General features: G+C 41.4%; 1 protein-coding gene across 4 annotated transcripts in view; it reads right to left on the reverse strand.

The window, feature by feature from the left end:
* Pnt (ETS transcription factor pointed) overlaps window positions 1-16,633 on the reverse strand; it is a 144,176-nt gene that overhangs the window by 111,477 nt on the left and 16,066 nt on the right. The window lies entirely within an intron of this gene.

Raw genomic sequence — 16,633 nt, forward strand, 5'->3', positions numbered from 1 at the left:
ATCAAGCAACAATTCGATGATTCCTGAAGGATCGTTCATCCTTTTCGCGAGGAATAACGACTTTAAAGGCTTACGAAGGACAGGAGAAAGCTAAACTGGAAGAGGGAAATTTCTCGAGCATTCGTTGACGAAGATTCAAGAGGATGAGAGGCACCCCGAGGCTCTGCAACACGATGACGAGCCGCAATTATGTCTCCACTGCCTGCCGACCGTGTAGAGGTCGTCGTGTACAGTAGGCCGCGAAAGTTCCAATTTGTCACAAATTTCTTTGGAAATTATTGTCCTACTTTCTTTCCTCTTTAACTCGATCGTTCATATCAATTCTTATCAGGACATACTTAATGAACGATTAATAAAATTTCAATAAAATATATATTATCTTATACGTGTTGTCTTGTAAAAGAATCTTGTAAATCCATGAAATAATTCAGGTTGTAAATCTATACATTTTTCTTTTTAGAAAAAAATCTGATAATATATATTTCCTTTCCTAGCAATGCCAAAATTTATTTCACACTTCCTCCCCTCGATTTCGTCGTCGATCCAGAATGCCAACGCGTGAATTGAATTTCCAAATTGTTTATTTGCAACCTTATTTCAAACCTTTGATCCCCATGAGTATGCGCGGAAAAAATTTTTGACCAGATGGTACGTCGAGAACCCGATAATTTACATACCTGTACGCCCCGTAAAATTAAAAAGGATTCACTCGGTGCAAAAATACCATCACGACGTCGTCACTGACCTATAATATTCCAGACCACATATACCAACAGCCCTACGAATAATTCATAAATTAGTTGCCGATGAAAAGAAAGAAAATTCGATGTTGAAGTTTGGTCGGTTCATTTTTCTTCGCGTGGATCAACAGGTTTCGATCTGGTGCGATATCTCGCCGATGGATCGACGGAATCTCGAACCGGGATCTTTCTATTTGCATCGTTAATACCTCTGTCGAGGATAAATCATTTTTCTTCGACAGAATGCCGCGGAGACCGCGAGTTACGCCGAGCTGTAATGTAACACCTGGCCAGCGGTTTAAGATACGAATCAGCTGTACGCAGGCCCTATAAACGAGCAGTTAACGTCGAATGCGGTTGTTGCCGCGTAACGACCACGGCACGCTAACCGTCCGTCGTTCCTCTAATTTATTTGCGAGTAAGGACACGCAGTAACAAGTCGGTTCTCCGAGAGTCAACGCACTTTTTCAAGTCGAATGCGAATTTCCGATATTGTAATTTTCGATATTTCTTGACTAACCCGAACTTGAGCCCTTGAGATGTTAACACTCGTTTTTTTATTAAATGAATGAATCTTTGTCATTGAAAATTTCATCGAAAAGGCCTTCCAATTCGAATTCCTTTTCGATAGAAATTTCCATTAAAAGTCTTCGAATAATTTTTTTTCTTCTCATCAGTGGTAATGAGCTTTATGAATATTTCAAAATATTTAGCAAAAGTTGTAACGTATAGAGATAAATCTGAATTAGAAATAAATCCGAATGCTTTCCTTTATGGGAAAAGGACTGCAGGGTGTCCATTATCCTTGGCTCGATCAAGGATGATATATTCCCGAGATCGAGAGATAAATACAGGAAACCTAATGGATTATGAAATACCATAAACTCCGATCGAGCGTTTCTTTCACCATTTCCTTCCTCCACGTACGCGTCATTAACGTGCATTAGCGTATTCCAAAATTTCGCAACGGCCCCGAAAGAAACCCGTAATAAAGAAGAGTATACAGATCTTCGCGAACGATCAATAACGCTCCATGAGAAATTAGTTCTAACGTTGACGAGGTGACGCAACTTGTAGCAACCGCTGTACACTGGTGTGTGCTCTGAACTTCTCAGGAGTTCGCTCGAAGGAGAAGGGATCGCGGATGAAACGACCGACGCTGGGTATAGCGAGAGCGGAAAAAGCGCTAGATGTTTATGCAAGAAGAAAGAGATCATCGGCGAGAGAAGGAGCAAAATAACTTGGATCGAAAAGTAACAGTACAAGGCAGAAACTTCTTAAGCCGATGAAAGGGGGAAGATAGCAATTCCAGATATCCAGAAGAAACGTCAAATTAATTAACCGGAGGAAACTTCGATATCCAGTGGATAAACTTCTCGACGATAACCTATGCTCGTTCGCTTCAGCTTGAAAAAGCCACGCTCGTTAGTCATATACACACGTCCGACAAATGAGCTTCTGACCACCTTTCAGCCTGCATTGCAATTAACGAAAACAAAAAGTCGTGCGCACATAGAAACGAGTTGAAAAGAGGCAGGAAGGGTTAGAGGGCCTGAAGGCGAAAGATCGCGGCGAAACTGGGCAAAAGAACCGGAGAAGTTCGGTCCAGAAGGAGCAAAGACAAAAACGAGGCTACACCGGTCACGACGACCAACGTATCAAAGGATAGCCGAGAGACAGAAAGAGAGAGAGAGAGAGGGAGAAAGACTGAGCTGAAAACCAGCAGAAAGGAGAGAAAAATAGAGAGAATGGTGGAAGGAGAAAGGAGAGGGGAAATGAAAAAGAAGGGAGATGCAGATATTACGGCGGACCAAGAGAAAGCAGAAACGCGGACACGCATACACATATACACATACACACACAGATAGATCACCGACGAGGGAAAGGGAAGGAGAAGCCGAAGGAGCCGGAGGATGGGGTAAAACGGACCCACCGTGAGCCACGTTCCCACGATCTCATGAATGAACTCGCGTGGCTACTCGCCACGTGGTGGGGAGGCTACTCTCCTTCCTTACCCCTGCCTCCACTTCGTCTCTCGTCAACAGGCAACATCGTCCACGGTATCTCGGCTGTCCTCTCCGTGGTTCTCTTTCTACAGGAGGCAAAACCGAGACCTGGACACAACGTGGTAGGGGTAACATCTTCGTGGATCTACGGCCGGGGGTAAGGAACTCGGGGTCATCCTCGAGAAAGGATACGACACGTCGTTCGTTCGAGGAAATTCGAGCAAATTTCTTAATCTTCTACAAATGGATATTTCTCCCGTCCCACTGGTAAAAGAATTATGGATGATCACACCGTTTGAAATTGTAATAGAACGAATAGGAACTGACAATCGTTCTAAATAGCTCAAATTATTTATAAACAGATGTTTCTTTGCTGGCGAGGAAAAGAATTACGGTTGATTACCGCTTCTGAATGCAATAGAAGAAATAGGAAACGATAACGATCACAAGCAAGGTGCTTGATAACGATGTAATATAATAATAAAAATAAATAATCCTTATGGCGACGAGTCACAGACATGACAGGGATTACTGTTCCGATTCGATAAAAGAAGATAGTGTTAATACTTCGATATCGTCTAATACAATGTTGCAACAGCTAACGCACGCTCAGGTGATTACTAAAGCAACTATAAAGCGCTTGACCGTGTAAACGAAAAGGTTTGGAGCACCTAAAAGCAAGCATGGCATACAGAAGACTAACAATCGTAACGGTATCTTTTTTACAAGAAAAGGAAAGGATCGTAAGTGTTGAAATATTAGGCAATAGGTTATGTCAGACACAAATACGGCGATGATTTCAGCGGCGACTTTTTTCGAGTCACTTCCGGCGAGACGATTCATTGACGGAGATTTAAATGTCAATGAAAATTCATAGAAATTACGAACGAACTTCGAAAGTAGCTTTCGCTATGTAATAGAACACAGGACGCTGTCTAAACTGAAAAAGGTTCATGTTTATATTGCAAGAAAATTGGCGGAATACTTGGAAGAAAAGAAGAGTACAATAGCTCTATCGTTGACACCGTATTGAACAAAATAGAACGATGCATGCGATCCTGGATGCGAGTGCATCGATCGATGCATTTGCTTGATGCTTCAATTTAGGTGTTCCCTTTACTGTGTTGACCACTACAACCGCTGACGCAATTTATATTAAACGGCGATGCGTCGGGACGGTTGGACGTTGCGCAAGAAACGGAGCAGGTTTCGCGGTAATTGCGCTTTGCAATTGTAAAAAGAGGCGATCACGCGGTGGGGGTAAAGTAATTCCGAGCGATTGGACCTGACAGCGGCGCCGTATTGAAATTTCCAAGAAATTGCATGCTTTTTACAGTGGACACTTTTACAGTCCCAATAACAAATTCAAGGAAAATAGCCTACTCCCACTATAGACAATTTCCTGTTAATTAACCCTCCGTAAGCAAACATAATACGAGTACAAGCTAAGTTCCTTTATATCCGATTACATATCGATTTTTATGCACTTATGAGAAATTTTAATACGCAATAATAGTCCACAGATTATACGTAATATCGAAAAATATTTTCAACTCGTAAAAATATAAACTTGTATGAAGATTCGTAATCTATTTTTCGATGTCTGCAGCATAATTTTAATTCAAGAATAAAAATGGCAAGTCGGTCGGATTGGAAATTTTAATTCGAGCAGAACGAAACGTTAATTCGAATCGGGTTGTGCGAAATGTTTTTAACGACATCCGTAACATAATGCCAGCCAGAGAAACGCATTAACTTAGCGCGTATCAATCTGAAAATCAGAAATCAAGGCTCGATACCGGGGCGAATTAAACCGTTACGGGCTACTAATTGCCGGACCGGGTTTCGTGGCCGTCCACGGAGATAAACTGGCTTGTCGAATCACGTGAGAAAACACGAGAACGAGAAGCCGCTTCGTTTATTAGTTCCTGGTCCACCCTCCGCGGCCTGGCTCTCCGGTTGCCTCCTCGTGAATGAAGCTGAGTCGCGTGGCGCCTTGTGACGTCACAACCTGTTGCTACCTGTTTCTCTCCTTCCTCCTTTATTCCCTTCGTGTATACCTTCCTATCTGCTCCTTATCGACCGCATCTCCCCTCTACCAAGCCACCAAGGCCTGTCTCTTTCTCTCTCGGTTCGTAACTCTTACGTGTTTTGGATTACGGTCATCTCGAAAGACTTTAGGCCTCATGGTTTAGTATAACTTGGATCTGAATTAGATTGGAAACAACTTGGTCCACGTATTGAGAATAAGGTGCCAGTTTTCGGAGATTGTAAATAAATATTCGAAGTTAGTTTGAAAGTCTTTTTACATATAGTTTATAGAGTTTTAATCCTTTCGTAAAACTTCTTGACTCAATTCGACACTCTCTCTCATGGAAATTTTTTGAAACAGAAAATTTCATTATGAGAAGAACACGGCAACCATCTTCCCCTTTTACATTTTATACGAGTTAGAAGGAATCAAAGAATGATTTACATATTGTCAGTATCACTAGAAACAGTGCTACGGTAATGCAACTTTAGCTCTGTTGAATTACGTGTATGTCAATGCTAACAACTCGCCAGTAGCTCGCCAAAGTAACGCAACCTCGAGGATTCCCCGGATTCCGGGCCCAGGAAGATTCCTGTTTTACCCATAGTGGGTTACATGAACGACAACGACGCCGCCTATGTGGAAGACCTCGAAGTCCCTCAACACGGATCAGGTTAAAAAGCACCGATAGAGGTAGCCACTTTCCGGTTTCGATCGGTGACCTCGACGACACGGTGCAAAATCATTCACACGGATCGGGGGAGCGACAAGCGTATGCATTTTTCACGAGGCTAAACTATCTTTAAATCCCGCTCAATAAGGTGTCGGGCAGTGAGAGAAAGGTTCGTTTCTATCGAACGCCTCCGACCAATGCCCCCGGCAACGTCTATTTAAGGCGAACAGAAACACCGATCGAACCGGTATAATCGAACGAATCGTTAACTTACTCGCTAACGCGTCGTGTGTACTTTTATCAAAGGTATTTACGATTTATCAGGAGCGAAATTGATTATTCTGCGAATCGATGGTAACACGTTCGCGATTACGTAATCTGAAAGAATAGTAGCCTTCTTTGTTTTTATGAATTATTAACGATCCCTTATAAACGATCTACGCTGGGACAAAAAATATCAGGGACAAAAATGGAAGTGGATTTAAACGACGAAGAACGAATCGGAGGGAGAAATTCGCGGCAGAAAAACAGAACGACACTTGAAGAATATATATCCCTCGTCTAAAAATAGACCATCGATGCATCGCATTCTCGGTTCGGAGAATGAGCAGTGGTATAAATCATTGAAACAACAAGCTGTCAGTCACCGATAACCGATTCCAGAGATCGATTCACGACGTTTAACCGAGGCAAGGTAAATTTCTCAATGAATTTACCAAAAATAACCAGCATTTGTTACCGAAGACAGAGGTATCAATGAAAGAGGTACTGAAAGGTCCTCGCCAATTCTATTAACATAATACAAGACGAAAATATACCGCTTTCGTTACTTTTTATCTATTATTCGTTTCCTTCGACGAGAAGAACATATATACAGATTGAATAACGAATTCACGAATTGAAACTGAGTTTACTAAATACGACCAACGGAAGAATGATAAAATCTATATCATTCCAATTCTTCCTTTTCTCTAACAACAAGGGAAACATACACAATTTCAACTAACCAATTTATCAATGAATCTGTTAACCATGAACGTCCATCATTATCAAACAAACAAGTATCAATGAACGGACACAGAACCGCTTCCATAAATTTCCTTGGCGTAACCCATACTAATAACCTACCATTCTACTCCTACTATTCTTGTCATTCAACAAGAAAAATATATATACATAAGACTCAACGACAACTCCTCTCTATGCAGAAGCTTCTGAAGAAGGTCCGTCCTTCAGAGTTCTCAAGGAGCGTTCCAAGCGAGCGCAGGGCAATTTGGAAATCTTGAAATTCCCTCTTCACGAGCGCAGCATCTGTCCACGGGCAAACGAGAGGCCCAGATGAGGGAAAGAACAACGAAGACAAAAAGGGAAAAAGAGAGAGAGAGAGGGAGGGACAGAAGAGTTTGTTTGAAACTGTAAATCGTCGTCTCCCGGGATCGAGGACGTGAGAACTGTATCTGCGTCTGGTCTCCGGTAGGTAAGCAAACCGGGCCGAACGAGAGACAGGGACGAGAAGTTGAAGAGGAGAGGAGAGAAAGGGGAGACTCGACCGCACGCACAGCTGCGGTTACGCATTTCGCGCAATGCTTCTTCACTGTACTCTCTGCAGAACCTCGAGAGAACGGCCCACGCCAACAATCGATTCCCTTCGATGACAAACGAACGTTTCTTTTCAAAAACGACCGTCGAGAGATAGTACTTGTAACCCGTAGCTATAGCTTGAGATGTACGAAAAGAAAGAATAGATAGGACAGGGAAAGGGGAGATTGTAACCTATTCACTTGAAACGTCCATCTTTAGGTACAATAATTTCTTTGTTCAGAGGTCTCCTATTGTTTTCCGTGTGTTTTCATTTCCGTTAACGATGGATTGTATCATATTGATATAAATGAGATTAACTTATCTTTAGTCATTTTTTGTTATATGACCATAAAAGGTACGAATTAAAGGCACGAGTTAATTAGCTAAAAATTTCGAAGGATAGCCTACAGGATTTTAATTCGTGCTTCAATTGTCTGACCACGTAGCTACACCATCGCTTTGATGCCTCTATGATGTCCAAATTGGCTGCTACCCGTTCCGCCAAAAGGGCCAGCTCCATTTACAATATCCTTTCTCCTGTTTTATCATGCTACCGATGTAATTACATTTTACGTACCATTATAATCGTTTTATCGTTAACAACAGCATAAAAAAAGAATCTGACAAGAGTTGCATGAAGGTAGAGGATTTAATTATAATGAAAAGGGTTAAAAATAATCGATTGATCGAACGAGCTCGTACGAAGGAGTAACAGGTAGACGCAAGTAGAATGCAAGCGGTGGATAATATACAAAAAAGGCGAGCGACACTGAAGCGTGGGACCGGTCAACGTGGTCCCATAAGTTCACGTTTCCCTTTCATGATCCTTTCGAGCGTGCACCCTCGTCCAATCGCTCTTCCCCACGATCACGCACATTCTCATGCACTCGTCAGGCTTCGACCGCATTTTTTCTTTTTTTTTTTTTTCCCTTTCAACGTTTTCCCTCCTGTTCTCTCCGTGTCGAATACTCCAACGATCCGATCTTTAATTTTTACCGACAGCCTCGTGGGGAAGCCTTTGACTTTGCGACGATCCCCCGCCAAAATGGAAAACACGAACAACGATACACGGATACATCGAATTTCTCAGTTTCTCGATTGCTCGATTGCTCGAAAACTTCGTCGTCTGTTTCGCGTCAGCGTCAAGAATCAACGAGAAAACAATTCGCAAAGACCAACCACTTCCCCCTGTGGCAAACAAAGTCTTACAAGACTGCAAGATACACTATGCAGACGACGACGATTCCGCGAATTGCATTTCGAAAACCAAGATATCCTTTCCCACGTGTACGCGTGGAAAAGGCATCGTGTACTGTGGAAAGTACGTGCATTCACAAACGAATATAGAAAATGGGAAAGAGTAAAACGAACGAAGCTGAGCGACGTGAAGAAAGATGAGGGCCGGTACATACCGCTCTAAGTACGCGTACTGCTTTTTTCTGCAATGGAATTTTCCGATCTATTGAGCAGCCACATAATTGTCCTTTCGATATACTTCTTTCAAGTAATAAATTCTTTCGATCACTTTTTACAGACTTGCAGCGTATTTGTCTATATTATAACAAGTTCAAAAACATATATTTATACTTGAGCATATCTGTTACTAAACAGTCCTAGAACAGATCCAGTAGCAAGATGCCAGTGACAGATAAGAACGATACAATTCAGAATCCAGAGACTTAACGGCGAATGTCAAAAACGCTACTAGCTTCGACACTTGCCAAACAACCTAGTAAATCCTCCACCGCTGTTGGAAAATAATATTAAACCTTTAAACTATTCAGAGAGCGACTTCTTGTTTCCTTCTATTTCACGAGACTCGTCTTTTCCTCACCCAAGAAATCCAACGACATTGTCTCTCGTCGATATACACCACCGATATCGCGCTCGTAGAGAAAAAAGCATGTGTCTACCGTATAAAAGAAAATGTAAAGGATCTGATTCGAAAGTCGTCGCGTTCGAGGATGCCTGGTAAAAACTTCAGCTCGCGCGCTCGTATCTTTCTGTCCCGCCACTTTTAAATAACGCTACTGTACCCTGGCCTACGTGACTAGACTCTCTCCTGTCTGCTTGTGTGTTTGTACACCGATGAATCTTATCAATCACTCGTCGTACAAGGCAGACGAATATTTTTTTCCCCTCCCCTTAAATGCTAAATGGCGTTCTTCTGCGACAGGGACACGCGCCATCGCGCAGCCTGTCACCTGACGCAGTTTATAGTGAAATTTTAATCGAAACAACACAAGAAATACCTATGGACTGTTAAGTCGACGCCTACATTGTCCGTTTTGCAGTGTTTCACGAAGGTGTCTAGAGACTTACAGGTTTCGTACAAGAGATATTCTACGAGTTAACGATGAACCTCCTGCTGTAGGTACAGATAGGACTGCTAGATTAGATCTATGGCCGAGATTGTTTTATCTTTCTGCCTATGTACTGCGCACGGAATAGCGATGTTTCTAACGGAAAGATACTTGTCCCTGAATTGCCAAATTTTGTGACAAAGGGGCACCTTCTTCCTGGACGTCTTGGTAATAGAGGTAGGAAATGGAGAAAAAAGTGAAACGCTTATCTTTCTTAGTGGAAAACAGTGTGAATCTTATTCCAGGTACGACTATAAATAATAGAATAAATACATCACTGACTTATCTGATGGAATATAACGCAAATTTTATTTTAAATATGACTCCAAACGGTAGAATAATTTATCGCTTTAGTGGTAAAAAGCGTAAATTCTATTTTAAATACGTTTCTAAATGGTAGAATAATTTATTTTAGGATAATTTAGAATAATTTAATTTAGCTATTAAGGTTAACGTCACGGTAGAGCTAACTGTTGACTCTAAATCAATTATATACGGATTTCTCATTTATATTTGGATTTGTTCCATTATTTACCATTTCAACTTTTCAATCACCGATCGTTATTTTTCGTCCTAATTTATCTAGCATGTAAAGCAAATTGAAACCGCATGAAGAAACGTAACAAATTATTTACCAGACTCGAATCGTCCACAGGAAACAATGAAAGACTTCACCATTGATTCGAGAAAGGGTCAATCTACGTTACAAAAAGTTGTCCAAGATTTTCAAAAGCGGGGGAGTTGTCGATCGCGGTATCCAATTTGTCATTCCAAGAAGCGATCCTGGATAGTGAGTGATGGCTGCGTATATATATATGTATATATATATATATATATATATATATATATATATATATATATATGTATATATAAATATATACACACATATATAAATACACACGCACACGCATACACACATATATATATATCCAATTTATTCCGCAGCCAGGTAGCGAGCACCGGATGAGCATGGCTCGACGTCTTACGTGCCCTGTGTGCTACGAAGGGCCTTCTACGACGAAGAAAGAGAGCCAACCACGCTCTCACTTTTCTCCACGATAATGTGTTACGGTACCGAAGGACAGACCTGTGCCAAGTCTTTCTGCTGCCAACGCATTTTCGCAGCGTTTACTCGCATCTTTTCACGCAATCCTTCGAGTTCCACTCACGAAGATCCCTAGATCAATACCACGAATTCTTTGTTGCAGGTTCGTATATAGAACATCCGGTTGCTTTTGACCAAGGATTCGACTCGAACGAGTTCTGCATCGCACGTGGTGCCGTCGAAGGAAGAGAAAACCTTCGCTTGCTTTTCCTTTGACACGTGACAGATTTTTACAGCCCCTCTCGAGAGAACCGGCGAGTTTTCAAGGACAGTATAAACGGTGTGTTATCTTTACCCGAAACGAGCTCAGGACGAGAGTGGTACAAGTTTATGAGGATTGAGAAGTACCCTTTGTAAGAATTGTATTTTTCCGTTGATCGCAGTTAACGAAGATGGTCCATCGAAATACTCGAAATAGCATGGCAGGGTTAATCTCCACGCAATTTCCATTTACCTTAGCAACTGTACCTCGAATCTAACTTCACCCGACAATGATTACAATCTCGTTCTAAATATGTTTCACTGTTCGAACTATCTTAACGAAACCACAAAAACATTCTCAAGAACACTTGCCTTAGTCACAAATCTTTATCTCTTTATCTTTTCTATCACCAAACACGAGATCCAAATTAGCGCGATTAGCCAGAGCAATTACCGCCGCGGGTCAGGTTTTACTCTTAAGAGTAGAGCTGAACCGGACGATTAATTAACTCGAAAGCCGCTGTGCGTCGCGATTGCGATAATTAGAGGAACGAGAGGTGGTCGTCGTGCTCGTGTACGCAATTTTCTTATTACCGTAGTGTCGGTTTTCCAGTCTGGCAAGACTGAACGGCAAGGAAACACGGAAAGAAACAAAATTTCCACGCGTTTGTACGCGTCAATGTCGCCGTGGACAATGGCTATTTGCATAAAACATTCCGGCCGGCAACTGTCATCAGATGTCCTATCAGGTGGCAACGGGGTGAGAAAGGAGATCCGGTAACAATGGCGAACAGAGCGGTTGTTACGACTAAGTCCGAGAAAACTTGCATTATTCAATGGCCTCCTGCGGCCGTCAGGAAAATGTAAACGTCTCCTCGTTCCAACTACGCTCGAATAAAATAATTCCTTTCCCCAACGCAGGAAGGAACCGATCTTTTATTTAATCTTCGGGGACTAAAGACTATACGTTTGTCTCTTTTTGGAAGAAACCTGATATACACAGTCAACCATGAAAGTTTAGTTACGTACGTCCAACTGAAGTCGCATTCTGTTAGAGAATCTACGTTTACGCTTGCGTATTAACACGAAACCAATTTGCTTAGTATATTAACGTACTTCCGAGAGAAATGGGAAAAATGTAGATATTTACCCGAGGAAAGTGTCGAAATGAAATTACGTCAGAAATTAGATAATCTTTAATTCTATCGATACTACTAGATCGCGTCATTTCCTTTAAATATGTGTGTAAGTTTGGTTAACAGGTCTTTTTCTAAATTTAAAGAAGGTACGTAGACTTTGTATCTTAAGCTTACAAATTACACAAATCTGTTTATATAGAACTAATTCGAGGCACGTTTCTACCACGGTGATTTTTATCGAGTTCCTGCAAACATTAAGAAACAGATAAAAACTAGCGTTAATCAGTAACTAGTTAGGTGAGTGAGGCTGGCCTTCACGAGCTGGAATTCGATTGAGAATTCTAAATTTTCCACCAGCCTCGACAGACCAGCATATCAGCGCTTCGACGGTTTCCATGGGAAAAACGCTACGTCAACGTGTAACTGAAGTAACGTTAACGCTGACGAAGGTTGAATGACTCGTAACGAAACCGTTAATTACTACAACCGCGATGCGTTTGTTACATTCACGCTTGGTTAAACGTTTCTGTTTTACCGATCCTAGTACTTGCTATAACATTTGATAGACGAGACAAATCTCTGCCTAGATCTTTTAGTTCTTCTCGTTAAAATATATTCTTCCCAATAGAACAATTGATCTTTCCTTTAAAAATCCACCATTTTCTTCGTCTTTTAAACAACCAGGCAAACTGTGAAAAATCCACTTTCGCTTTCTTTCAGTTTCGACAAATTCGATTCGATCTCGATCGAACTGAGTTCTATTGAAACAAGCGAATCTCTTTCGCCGATGTTTCCCCGATCCTCTGGTTTCTCGTCGAAGAAAATTGCATTGGTGGAAAGCAAAGCACGGTGGAATGGAATCACCGTGTTAAAACATTTCCAAGGATGATTCATGGATCACGCGAGAACTGGAAAACCGTGGAATCAGTGAAAAATTGTGATCGTGTGTGTAACGAGCGCGAACGTAGAGGAGTAGATAAGTGGGTGGACGACGATCCAGCAGCGGGCCAGAGTGCGTGCGTACACGCGCACGTACACACGCCAGTAAAGGAGAATGGAAGGCGGGGGCGTTCAGTGGGGGGGCCTTAATGAGGATGCTGCTGATTATCCAATTCGTAAATTCTCGCTACATTTTGATCGTGCTCGCCGAGCCGCGAGTAACAAGAATTATTCCATGCTCCGTGCCAACCGATTTCCTCCGACGACGTTCCATCAATTTTTCGTGATTTCCACGTGCCTCGCTTATCTTCACCTACTCGACTGTCTTTTAAGAAATCCCGATTGAAATTACGATTACCACGAACGTGGATAAACACGACAGAATTAAATTTGGTTTTATTCGTTTTCAGTTCGAAGCTATTTATGAACAATATATTTATACGAATGATATATATATATTTGCCATTATGAAATGAATTTCTTAGAGATTCCGTGGGTCTAAGTAGAACAGGTTCGATCGATGAATCGTTAAATGTTTCTTTCTTCAGCTGACAAGGTTGATCGATATTTTGGTCGGTTCCTTAAAGGAAAGGGAATGTGTACATCGCGCATATTAACCACTTTGCCGACAGCATTGACGCAATTGCATCGTCAAAGTATTCATTGTCAAGGACGAGTCGAGCTTCTTCCTTTGGTCGCAGACATTGCATTAAAACAGTACAGATCGTATAATAGAAATATTGGGAACGAGGGCTCGTAACGGGACGGAATTTCGCAAGAGAATACTCCACGGTGGCCTTTGCTCACCTCTAGACGCCGATCGAAGCGATTGATAACAACTGGACAGATAACAGATGGACAGAGTCGCCGTTTAATATTCAACTATTCCGACAGTGTGTCCTCCGAGCGAACATATCGCATCTGTTAAGGCACTGCACTTTCTGCGATTTACTCGTCAATCAATCCTTCGAACCAACGATATTTCGATATATGTACTCTGTATTTCTCGCCTCTATGGGTCACCATATAGAGACTAACCAACCTGTCGTTCGTGGAATTCGTTTTTGTTCGTCACGAGACTCGCGCCGCGTGCGTCGAGCAAATTGTATGCAAATCGACTGGCGATATTTTTAGACTATTATATGCGCTCTTGATCAATTGTCCTGTACCTTTCGAATACAGATACGCAGTTTAATACTTAAAAGCCTCTTCCAAGAATTTTCGTACGAGCATACGCTTCGACCAACGTTATCCATTTTCTTTTTCATTTCTTTCCCTTTTCTTCGCAGAATATTTCATCTCTTTTTTTCGTGGAAAAAAAGTACCACGAAAGATACTCTCCTCTCTTTCTCCCTAAGATCGGTCACCCTCTCATTTTTGTTCCTCGCCGCACCGTTTTAAATTTTAAAATAGCGCAACACGCAACGTCGTGCGAGTCGGTCTGCGCGATCTAATCGGACAAGTTATACACGAGTAAGTGCTTATGCAGCTACCGCTCATATTATGCAAGCATCACTCGATGTAAGTGCACCTTTTAGTGTCACAATCCAACAGTTAACAGGACACTACAACCACGCTGTTGGATCGATCGTGTTTCAACAGAGACACAGGTCTGGAATAGCTGATTCCAGAATTCTTTCGACTACCCACATAAACCCTTCCATCTTCGGCCCTCGAGGTGGTAAACAAAATTCCAAGCCATTTTTACATCCTCCCGTAAAACACGAGCGAACCGAGCAAGGATTTTCCGCTGACTCCGCGCGATTCCGATCGACTGCCTGATACTTGAGAAAATAGAATATCCAAATGAATAAAAGAAACTTTATACGTGTGCTCTGCGATCTTTGGAAAATACTATCAATAACATTGTATTCGCGTTCAAAACGACTCAATTCAACACTTTTGTTGAATTTCATCGATACAACGTATGCAACGTGTTCCATAATCAATTGGAAGGCTTAGCGGAAAAGTAAAGTATCTAAAATCATATCATCTCAAAAAACGGGAGAAACAGAAAATTCGTATTTATGTAGAAAATGTTGTTTTCGATCTCCAAGCGTATGCGAATGTTCTAAGGTTTACGACCACAGACTCTTCTATTAAAAATCAACTTATACCATCTATAGTTTCCTCAAATTACAGATTCATTCAGTTTATACTATTTTTCCTCCGAGTTTCAGAGTTATTCTACGTCCGATCTAATAGAAAAAAAAAGAACTAGTTAGCAACCTAGCGAATAAAGACGTCAAAAAAGCGAACAAACTTTCTCGAAATAAAGTACAGCTAATCCCACGCAAAAGGGAAAGGGGAAAATTAGCGATTATGATTACAATTACGTTATTCCCCTGTCCGGAAACCTGTTACGCGTTCGTGGCACATATAACCGCGTGCATTAACTATAAAGATGCCCGATGAATATGCCTGCGAGACTGCGGGAAATTCAACGTTCCCCCACAGGCTACTGAAACGCGCGGTGAATTAACGTCACACAAGGGAGCCTCGAAACGTTCCCTCCCTCTCTTCTCTCCTCCACCGCTCACAATAGGTATCTTGTGGCGCGTTAAAACTACAATGGCCGCGTACATGGCTAATTGAAACATTTGCCTGGACGATTACTAGACCGGCCGGGTAAACACACGCGTGAGCGTGTCATTTTCTCACGCCAACACCCGATACCCCGGGACAAATTGCATAGTTACATAGTATATATCGCGATCGTTCGATCGCTTCGTGTATATGAAACGTGAATAATCGTTCGACCTAGGAGTGAGCTCTTCTACGAAGAAAAAATTATACGTTCGTCAACCCTTTCGCTGATAATATTTCTGCTTCTCAGAGGTCGAATTGATCGATTCTAGATTTTTGTCAATTTTTCAACTTCATCATAAATTTCAGCATAAATTGGCGATTAACCTTTGATCGTGCGAATACAAAGCATTTACTTTCGTAAGTTTGTTTACGCAAAGAGAATAGAGGATAATAACAATAAATTCTGTGATAAATTAAAAAAGAACAAAAGAAAAACGGTATTTGTGTCTCTCTTTTTCTGCTTTTCGATTTATCGAGATGATCAACGTGGTTCTTAAACCATCTCAATTTACCACTTTCCAATCAGCTTTCGTAAATCTCTAAAGTTTATTTCAATTCCATATTTTATTCGGTGAAATTATATTTGAATATATAAAAGTAGAACTAATTTGTAATACGTTGAATAAGGCGCAGCGAAAGGGTTAAAGCGAGAAACGGAACTGGAAATCACAGGCCTGTTAATGAATCAATACGATATTGGAGACAAATAAAGCGCGAATCGAACACAAAGGCGATGGAAATATGCGATTAGCACCCTTGATTAACTCGTAGCCTGTGCTTCTTATAGATCCGCTATCATTAGCAAGAAAAATCTCCGCGATACTTACTACGTAGTTTAAAAAGGGTCCCTCGATCGTGTATCCCTTCACAAAGAGAAATAACGTAGACTTTATCTACCCACGTAGAGTATAAAGAAGCTTCTACTAAATACCAAAAAATATTTTTCAAGTTACCGATCTATGGACCAACATTCTATGGCTATCATTGAAGAACATTAGATCAGATCCAAAAGATCGTCGATTAAAAATGACTAATTACAAACCTTTTCGTTACGCTATCTGTTATTGAAATTGAAAGTGTTTTTGTCAAAAGTAACTAAAGCTCTTCTATCGCGTCAATTTCCCAGATAGAGATCTGAATCGATCCGCAAGGACAGTTAACCCGGAGCATCGACGAGGTTTAACAAGCAAGAACCCTCATTGATGCTCGACGAATCTACGATCGTCCAACGGGCCAGGTGATTTCCAGTTACCGTAAGCGTTTCA

Source organism: Bombus fervidus, chromosome 4 (assembly GCF_041682495.2).
Source record: "Bombus fervidus isolate BK054 chromosome 4, iyBomFerv1, whole genome shotgun sequence".
NCBI lineage: Eukaryota > Metazoa > Arthropoda > Insecta > Hymenoptera > Apidae > Bombus > Bombus fervidus.